The sequence below is a fragment of the Sebastes fasciatus genome, chromosome 14 (assembly GCF_043250625.1).
Source record: "Sebastes fasciatus isolate fSebFas1 chromosome 14, fSebFas1.pri, whole genome shotgun sequence".
Lineage (NCBI taxonomy): Eukaryota > Metazoa > Chordata > Actinopteri > Perciformes > Sebastidae > Sebastes > Sebastes fasciatus.
The window spans coordinates 30,772,291-30,782,656 of NC_133808.1; the positions used below are offsets into that span (position 1 = coordinate 30,772,291).

Consider the following 10,366-nt stretch of genomic DNA (forward strand, 5'->3'; position numbering starts at 1 on the left):
CAAAAGCCAGTTAGATGATGATGAAACCAATCACTGGTGATGGCTTCACCCAATTATCTCCTGACAGCTGTACAGTTAACGCAGGTATCCCCAGAGGCCAGCTTCCCCCCACATAGACCCTCATGCCTGGTGAAGACTCAGTGCCACTGTTGGCTTACCACCGTTTCTGTGTCATCATGGGCTGGTTTTAGTTGGTCATATTTAACGGTCAGCTCACCAAAGGTCTTACCTCTTGCTTATATTGGCATGCAAATAGTTTGGGTATTATTTGCCCATGGTTTCAGATATTCATCTCTGAGATAATTGATGCCACCACAGTGTAATAGGGGGTGAAGAGATTGTTTGTAGGGATGATTCACCTATCTCCCAATTCAATACTATCACGATACTTGGGTGCTGATTCGATATGTATTGCAATTTTTAAATATTGCGATTCAATTTTACGATTTATTGTGATTTTTGTTAACTTTTTTTAACACTAGACCATGAGAAAAAGTTAAATCATACATTTCTAGGGACTTTTACTTTGGAAAATATCTAATTTAATACATTAAAATGTTTGATTTTCAGCATGTATGTAGTCAGAGATATCCTGAAATCAAATATAACAGTCATTGTCAGGAATTATTTATTATCCAGCAACCCAAATATCAAAGAATAAAGACATTTCCCTCACAAATTAGTGGTATTTTCTTTTTAATATATAATAGACATGTAATGTTTTATACTTCTGGTGAATATAATCCAATCAATCTTATTTCCAAAGATGTATTTTGTATATACAGTTCCCTTTGTTGACACCTTATTTTGAAAACCAGATGAAGTCACACGTGTCCACTTCCTCAGCCAAAACGAGAAAGTATAAAACGTTGGAGGGTCAGTGTGGATACGACCTGCACCCTCACATGTTAAATCCAGGGTGGTAAACACTACACATCCAGTAAAGGATGGAAACACTTTGGGTTTCACACATTGACGGGAAAAGCAGAGCTAGACAGAGCAGAGCTAAAGCTGCATGCTAACTCTGTCACGGACAGGAAAAGCTAGATGGTTGGGTAGGTGTTCTTTAGGGATGACCGTCCCAGACGATACACTTTACTAATTTACCTTATCTTCACAAGTCTTTAGACCACTGTGGAAACGCAGACAACAACGGGCTAAAGGAACCTCTTAGTTCTCTGAAAAGTGAAGCCAATGCTGAAGTGCCTTAAACCTGCATTCTTTCTAACAGCCAGCAGGGGGCGACTCTTCTGGTTGCTAAAAGAAGTCTGATTGTATAGAAGTCTATGAGAAAATGAGCCTACTTCTCTCTTGATTTATTACCTCAGTAAACATTGTAAACATGAGTTTATGGACTCAATCTCTAGTTTCAAGTCTTCTTCAATACAGCATGATGTTCATTTAGTAAATGATGGTCCCATTTAGAGTCAGATAGACCATAAAGCAGGGGATGCTTTAGGGAGGGGCATTATCGTATCGCAGTAACGTTGCAATCGAGCCGGCTGTTGCTCTCATCTCAGTGGTCAAATGGGCCGACGTTACAACTGTAGAGCACCCATATACTGACATTTCTGTTAAATGCATTCAAACGGCCCCGATGGAGCTGACCATGGATGGATAAAGAGAACGGAGCTGACAGGAGAGCTAGAGACCACCTTAGAGAAGTTAGAGGAAGTAGACACGTCCGTTTCTCAAAATAAGGTGTTAACAAAGGGAACTGTATATACAAAATACATATATGGAAATAAGTGAAAAACATTACATGTCCCTTATAAATTAAAAATAAAATACCACTAATTTGTGAGGGAAATGTCATTGCTGGAAAAAATTTAATAAATAATGCCTGTCAATGACTGATATATTTGACTTCAGGACATCTCTGACTACATACATGCTGAAAATCAAACATTTTTACTGGATTAATTTAGATATTTTCCAAAGTAAAAGTCCCTAGAAGGGTATGATTCAACTTTTTCCCTTGGTCTAGTGTTGTAGAATCACTTAAAAATTGCAATACATATCGAATCGGCATCCAAGTATCATGATAATACAGAATCGGGAGATAAGGTGTATCGTCCCAGCCCTACTAAATATGATAAAAAACTAATTAAATTTAAAAATAGCCATCAAAATGAACACTAGTTGAAGGACGGTGGAGGACTTTGGGCTGCAGAGTCAAGCCCGTCTGGTTGCATTTACCACAGGAGAACACTATGAAAGAGGGCAGCTAAAACTCAACAACAGTAGAGATGATGCCTTCACGTAGAAGAACTGCTACGTGCCTCCTCTTCATCACATCTCTTCCTCCTTTATTTCCTCTCTTCCTGTACTCTGCTCCTCCTCACCACCCAGCACTCTCCTCCTCCTCCTCTCACCTGCTGTCTTTCACATCCCTCCCTCCCCCTGCCTCCATGTCGCTCTACACAGCTCCTCTCTTGTTGCCCTCGGCAACTGGTGAAGCTACACCTTGGTTGCCGTGGTGACGGTAAGGCCCACCACCACCACCAGCACTACCACAGGGACTTGTTCTCTGTGCTCTACATCTGGGTGCTGTTGAGTTGGCTAATATTCAAATGGTTCAGGTATATCACCCTATGTGATGCTGACTTAATAAATGTACTAATGTAAAAAAATGCATTTTAATAGTAAATGTTACTAAATGTGAGCTTCCGAAGCGTCTCTTTAATATCCAAAAGGCGGCAATAAAATATGTCGTCTGCTGATTTGGTGCCACACTCGGGATCAAAGACTATTTAAAGCTCTTTTGGGCGATGTCTGCCCGCTCTATGATGATCTGTTTCTGTCAAAATCTCCCTTTCATGTTACACAGCAGTGAGATCACACATCACATCACTGCTGACAGCTGCAGCGCACAAACACACAGATGTGAGCTAACACACACACACACACACACACACACATCTGTGCAGACAATGATGTTTGCAGCTCTGTGTTCGTCACCCTGAACAGGTAGAGCCTGAAAACACCTGAATAATACAGCCTTTAGAGCTACACCACAGAGGAAGCAACGTCACTGGCTTGACATCATTGCGGCGGCCATTTTGGCTCCAGCACTGTGGGTTGCATCCAATAAAAACCACAGCTCTACAGCAACGGTGTCTTGGAGGAAACAGGTGGGCATACTGAGGTTTTATTTACATTTTACAACTTTCTCTCTCGCAATTTATCAACATGTGAGTGGGCAAATATGCTGCTTTATGCAAATGTATGTATATATTTTATTATTGTAAATCAATTAACACAAAACAATGACAGATATTGATCCAGAAACCCTCACAGGTACTGCATTTAGAATAAAACAATATGCTCCAATCATAACATGGCAAACTGCAGCCCAACAGGCAACAACAGCTGTCAGTGTGTCAGTGTGCTGACTTGACTATGACTTGCCCCAAACTGCATGTGATTATCATAAAGTGGGCATGTCTGTGTAAACATATTCTTGTACAGACCGGACCAAACTCTGTGTAGAACCCACAGACTGTCTGTGGTAGAAACAACAACGTCGCTGCCGTATTTATGCCTAGATGACTTTATGTTGAGTGTTGATGGAGCAGCTGCATAATAAGCATGAATTCAGACTTTTTACAAATCTGCATCATTATGTAGTTATTTCGGCATCCTTCTGACTGGAAGACTTTAATGGGATATTTACTCAGATATAATACAAACTACACCCTCAAAGACAAATATCAAGCATCTCTAACTGACTGATTACATTAAACATTACAGCAGGGCCACTGTGTTGTATTATCAGATGTTTCAGTTGCTCCCATTTAAACAGCAGTAAGACACTTTGACCAGGACCATACATTCAAAATACATATCGACAGAGGGTACTGATTGTGTTACACCCAATAGTCCATATTATCCTCCCCTGACACCACTATTACTGACCACTGGGAAAAGCTGCATCCCTACTGAAGAAACAGTCCTCTAAAACAAGTTAAAAGATATGGGATACCTGAAAATGTGGCTTATTAATAATAATTTACTAGTTTTTGTCTATCACTTCATGTTTGTGTTCCAGCTCTCAAGTGTTTGACATTTTAGTGCCATTAAGAGCAAACGAAGCTAAAAATGCATGCTTGAAAGATGCTAATATGTCAAAGTACATTGTTCAGAAATGAAGGGAGTTGATCAAAGTCTGTACTTTTGAATTAAAAACACAGCATATATTATATTGCACAAGCATCAGAGCTGCATACAGTGTGTATTACTTGACTGTAAAGCATTGAAGCTGGAGTTGCTCATGTGGACCATGTGACAGGAAGTCAAAACAGCGTGACATTCAAGATCAATAAGTCATTCTTGACTGTTAAAAAAACAGGATGGGAATCCAACTAGTGAGTGTATTTTAGGAGATATAACCATAAAGAACATGTGTGTGTGTGTTGGGGTTATATCTGTCTGTCTGTGACCGTGGGGTTAACTGGTGTCAAAATATGGAGAGCACCCAAAGGCACCCTTCCTTCCTTCTCTATGTGCAAAACCTCCAGCTGCAAGATAAATGCATCACAGCACCAACACAAGAGATGTGCAACTGAGTAGTGCTAGTTTAAGAGAGGGGGGAATAAACATAGCCCGGGCTAGACTCGGTTCAGACTGCAATGCAGAGCCTGCATTCACGTGGATGCGAGGGAAACGAGCATTAATGAGCTCTGACATGCAACCTTGCTCTCCTTTAACGTCAACACCAGGTGGACACACACACAGAGAGAGAGAGAGAGAGAGAGAGAGAGAGAGAGAGAGAGAGAGAGAGAGAGAGAGAGAGAGAGAGAGGAGAGAGAGAGAGCGAGAGAGCGAGAGAGAGAGAGAGAGAGAGAGAGAGAGAGAGAAGCTCTCAGATGAAGAGAAATTATCCGTCCTACTGGGGGAGGACACTAAGAGCTGTGAGCTGGTAGCAGTCTATGTTGCTGCTAGCCATCAACTGAGGGACAGGGACATCAACTGAGGGACAGGGACAGCTGTCTGCACCTTGTTGTTGTTGTTCGTTTCCTGTTGACATCGTTCCAATTGATTGATTGAAAAGGATTTTTTATTTTATTTCATTGATGTTAATGAAATGTAAATTTTCATAATTTGAATACGCTTTGGCAACATGTACAGTGTTACGTCATCACTATAAAGCCATTTTGAATTGAATTGAGAGAGAGAGAGAGGGAGGGAGAAAGAGAGGGACAGAGAGAGAGACAGAGACAGACAGAGAGAGAGACAGACACAGAGAGAGAGAGAGACAGAGAGAGAGAGGGACAGAGAGACACAGAGAGAGAGAGCACGAGAGAGAGAGGGACAGAGACAGAGAGAGAGAGAGACAGAGAGAGGGACAGAGAGACAGAGAGAGAGAGCACGAGAGAGAGAGAGGGACAGAGACAGAGAGAGAGAGAGAGAGAGAGAGAGAGAGAGGGGGAAAGAGAGAGAGGGGGAGAGAGAGAGAGAGAGAGAGGGGGAGAGAGAGAGGGGGAAAGGGAGAGAGGGGGAGAGAGAGAGAGAGGGGGACAGAGAGAGAGAGAGAGGGAGAGAGAGAGAGAGAGAGAAGGATAGAGACACACAGACACAGAGAGAGAGAGAGAGAGGGGGACAGAGAGAGAGAGAGAGAGAGAGGGAGAGAGAGAGAGAGAGAGAAGGACAGAGACACACAGACACAGAGAGAGAGAGAGAGAGAGAGAGAGAGAGAGAGAGAAGGACAGAGACACACAGACACACAGAGAGAGAGAGAGAGAGAGAGAGAGAGAGAGAGAGAGGTGGGCTGGGCTGAGACACTTCGCACAAATCTGCGCAAAACAAGCCACATCATCACCTTGCATAAAGGTGCTCCTCCACCTCTCTACCTATTTCTGCATCATGTTCCCCAGCAGGTCACATGGTTGGGGGGGATTGTTTGCGCCAGTTGCGCAGATTATCAACCGACTAATGACATATTAAAATAATAAAAAGCGACTGAGGTTATTATATAAGGCTTATGTCACTGAGAAGTGATGCGTAATGCGCAGCCACCTGAACATCCTCCCAAACCAAACCAGCTGATGGGCTACAATATTACCTGGCTGCAACTAAACCTGGACTAGAAGAGGAATCAGCAGTGAAGGACAGCCTGTATATCACGGTGCCCTTGGTTAACACCAGCTCCACCAACAGCAGCACCAAATCCAGTCCAAAGTATTACAACTGATCCATTCCTTCTCCTTATTCTGACAAACTATGGAAAACTTTAAAGACACAGAAACTACCTGAGCTGCGCAACTCCTCCATAAATAACCCAGGTAGAAAAAAAAGGAGTGCTTCCAACTATAGTTCCAGGAGAAACATGGTTCAGGTTGTTCCGTTCCCACCCCTCTTCCTCTGCTCCTTCCTGGCGCAAACAGAGAGTGCATTAGCGGCAGGACTGAGGGGAGGAGAGCATGCACAGACTGCACCATTGTGCACCAAAAAATGCAAAATATACATTTAAAGAAAAATGCAAAAAACTATAGTTCCAGGAGAAACGTGGTTCAGGTTATTCCGTTCCGAACCCCTCTGCATGCTCCTTCCTGGCGCAAACAGCCAGTGGAGGAGAGCATGCACAGACTGCAACATTGTGCACCAAAACATGCAAAAAATACATTTAAATATTAAATAAAAGTCATTAATGTTGCACAGTGTGACTCAATGTTGTACCGCGTGGTTCCACTATGCAACCATTCTTTTTGCATGTTTCTAGTCGTGCACATGATCATGTAGCACCAGAAACAGGATACCAGATTAAAAAAACCCGTTTTGTATGATACCTGTGAGGCTGTTTTTTTTTTAAATTGGAAAGGTACCCCTCTGCACCGGAGTGGTCCAGCCTGCCTGCCTGCCTGCCTGCCTGCCTGGCGCAATCAGTGGCACATTTACCACTGATGGGAATTCAGGCTCTTTTTAATGAGCCAGATCATTTGGCTCAGCTCAACAAAGAAGAGCCGGCTCTTTCGGCTCCCAAACGACTCTTCATTTTACTTCACATCTGCCTTTTTACAATTCAGCCAAATTTAGCTAGCTGTTTTGACCTATGATTAACATGTGTGCACATATATCACTTAAATTATTTAATTGAATTATACTTAACCTTATAATTTTCAGAATACCATAATTTTACATGCTGCTTCGTTTCCGACTGTCACTCATCTTGTCTGCTATTCGTGCACCGCACTCCTCTCTCTCTTTCTCTCCTCCTCTCTCCTGCTCTGTACCTGTAGACCGTCAGCGCGCCACGCACCCCTGCCCTTCCCTGCTTGATGGTATGATCCTTGTCTGTCATCACCTGATTGGTGGCACGGACGTCAATAACACAACATTCAGTCACAGTCAAGCCCCCAGGAAGTGCACCGGTCGACGATCCGGACTTTCGTAGTGGTCAAACGGCAGTACTGCAACTTCCGTGTCAGTCACGTGAAGCTATTGGGCCCAAAAATACTTTTTCCCATAGACTTGCATTGGGAAAGAGAAGTCTGTAACTCAGCGGATACATTTTTTTGAGGTGAATCAACTTCCCAGTACGAACAGCTTAATAGCACTTATTTCAAAAATTAAGTTTTTAAAGTTGTAAAATGCACTAATAGCTGAATCCAGAGTTATTTCCCTTTCTCCGTTCATGTGAGTGAGACCCAGACCGTGACATTGGGACCCCGTGACCGAGTCATGTGACCGAGCGGACGCTACTGCGCATGTCCCAGTTGCCCAAGATCCGCCAAGATACGGGTACTTTTCCAGACGGAAGTCGAGCCATTTAGTGCTTCGTAGCACTGAGCAACTCTCATAGGAATGACCGGGGCCCCGCCTCCAACGCTGTATCCAGTTCTTTTAATACATCCATGCTCTGTACCTGTAGACCGTCTGCGCGCCGCACACCCCCGTCCCTCCCTGCTTGATGGTATGATCCTTGTCTGTCATCACCTGATTGGTCGCACGGACGTCAATAACACAACATTCAGTCACAGTCAGTCAAGCCACCAGGAAGAGCGCTGGTCGACGATCCGGACTTTTATAGTGGTCAAACGGTGGTACTACAACTTCTGTGTCCGTCACGTGATGCCGTTGTGCCCAAAAAGACTCTTTCCCATGGACTTACATTGGGAAAGAGACGTCTGTAACTCAGTGGATAATTATTTTTGAGGTGAATCAACTCAATAACACAACATCAATTGACGTCAATAACACAACATTCAGTCACAGTCAGTGCATGGAGTGTCCTACCATTCTGCCTTGAATTAATTAAAGAAAGGAAAATAAAAACGGGGAGCAATCTCTTATCGTTCACTAAAAAGAGATGGCTCTTTGAACCGGATCGTTCGCGACGACACATCACTAATTTACCCAGCAGCCACCGGGGGCACAATCAGTGGCAGATTACCCAGTAGCCACCGGCTGACTCTTCCTACACATCACTCGTTTGAATTACTTAGCTATAGTTTCTCCTCTGTGTTATTTGTTTGTATGATTTTGTGTGCCCCCTTTGTAAAACGTCCTTGGGTTTCTGAAAGGCGCTTTATAAGTCCAATTTTTTATTATTATTAATAAAGGGACTGTTTGTAACTTTTTAAGCGTATAAATGTACCGGGTCGGGACACATGCGTGCGCACGCGCTCGCGTGTGCGGGCTGTCTCTCCTCCTCTGCCTGCCTTCACTCACACACACCGCGCGCATCCTCGCTGTCTCGCTCCACCTCTAGACGTGAACGCGCGATCACTCCACACTGCAGAAGACTTCGTAGCTCTGAGAATATCTAGTGGACGTTTGTGCAGAAATAACTGCTGCAGCTCCTCCAGACCAACAGAGGTTTCCCGTGTCTTGTGAAGTGACGGGGCTCCGCAGCGAGAAACGTTATCGTTTCCGACCAAAACTCTGGTGTCTCCCCTGTTCCCTCCGGCCGCGGTCGGAGATGATAACGTTACTCGCTGCGGAGCCCCGTTGCTTCCTGGAGGCTGTGGCAGGAAAAGCCAACACTAGTATCAGCATTGATTCATGGAGAGACCTTGGTCTGGTCAGCTAACATTACTGCCAAGCAGCTGAAATATAGTGATATTGTGCTTTTAGCTGACGTGTGTCGCCTCACTGTTTTGAGCGATGCTCGTTCATGTCTATGTAGAGCGAGCAAGCGCGAGCCCGACGCTGACTTTCGTTGACTTAACGGCCACAGGTGTCGCTGTTAACAAGCATTTCTGAATCCTAAAAACAGTACCTTTAATAATAATAATAATAATAAAAAAGAGCCGGCTCTTTGAACTGGCTCGTTCGAGACGACACAGACACTAATTTACCCAGCAGCCACCGGGGGACGCAATCAGTGGCAGATTTACCCAGCAGCCACCGGGGGCGCCCTCCCGCGTTACGTATCACATGAAACTAGCATTAGTGTGTCATGGTGGTAAACAACGAGGCGCAGAGAGATACCGCGTTACCGGGGGTCTCTCTGGGAGTCACGGTGACACAACACCGGGTTTAAACCCCGGTAACCACATATAGCCCTCCTCCCCCTCTCCCCCTCCTCTCCTCCTCCTCCCGGCGGTAACAGCCTGCTACCGGCCGCCATTAGGGCTCCAACTGAACAATACTGGAGCCCAGAGGCGGACAGAGAGGAGCAATCTGTTCATATTAACGGTTTAACGGTCTTTAACCGTGTCCTCTCGTCCCGGTAACAGTCCCGGAGGACAGCCCGGTAACACGCCCCGACGGCCCGCACAAAAGTTTCCCTAAACTTTGTAGTAATCAGGGGGTGGAACAGCTGTAATAATGTAGAGAAAGAAAAGCCCGTCGGTGTAAACGGTCTCTTACCGGAGGAGAGCTCGAGACGGTGTAGCGCCACTTTTGTGCCTTCACATTAATCCCGAGGAGCGCATGCGCACAACGGACACTCTCCACTCTGCCGACCGAAGATCGTTTAGTGAGAAGATGACTCACTACTCACCACTCTCTACTCACTACACACTAAACACTACTCATTACTCACTACTCACTACTCATTACTCTCTACTCATTACTCACTACTCACTACTCATTACTCATTACTCACTACTCATTACTCACTACTCACTACTCATTACTCATTACTCACTACTCACTACTCACTACTCATTACTCTCTACTCATTACTCATTACTCTCTACTCATTACTCACTACTCACTACTCACCACTCTCTACTCACTACACACTAAACACTACTCATTACTCACTACTCATTACTCTCTACTCATTACTCACTACTCACTACTCACTACTCATTACTCATTACTCACTACTCACTACTCACTACTCACTACTCACTACTCATTACTCTCTACTCATTACTCACTACTCACTACTCATTACTCATTACTCACTACTCAC

At 44.4% G+C, this 10,366-nt stretch overlaps 1 protein-coding gene across 1 annotated transcript in view; it reads right to left on the reverse strand.

The window, feature by feature from the left end:
• Positions 1-9,957, reverse strand: part of zmym2 (zinc finger, MYM-type 2) — a 37,011-nt gene extending 27,054 nt beyond the window's left edge. Inside the window, exon 1 of the mRNA XM_074657856.1 lies at positions 9,814-9,957. The gene's annotated coding sequence lies outside the window, so the exon portion shown is untranslated. The remainder of the gene's footprint in view (positions 1-9,813) is intronic.
• Positions 9,958-10,366: the final 409 nt, after the last annotated feature.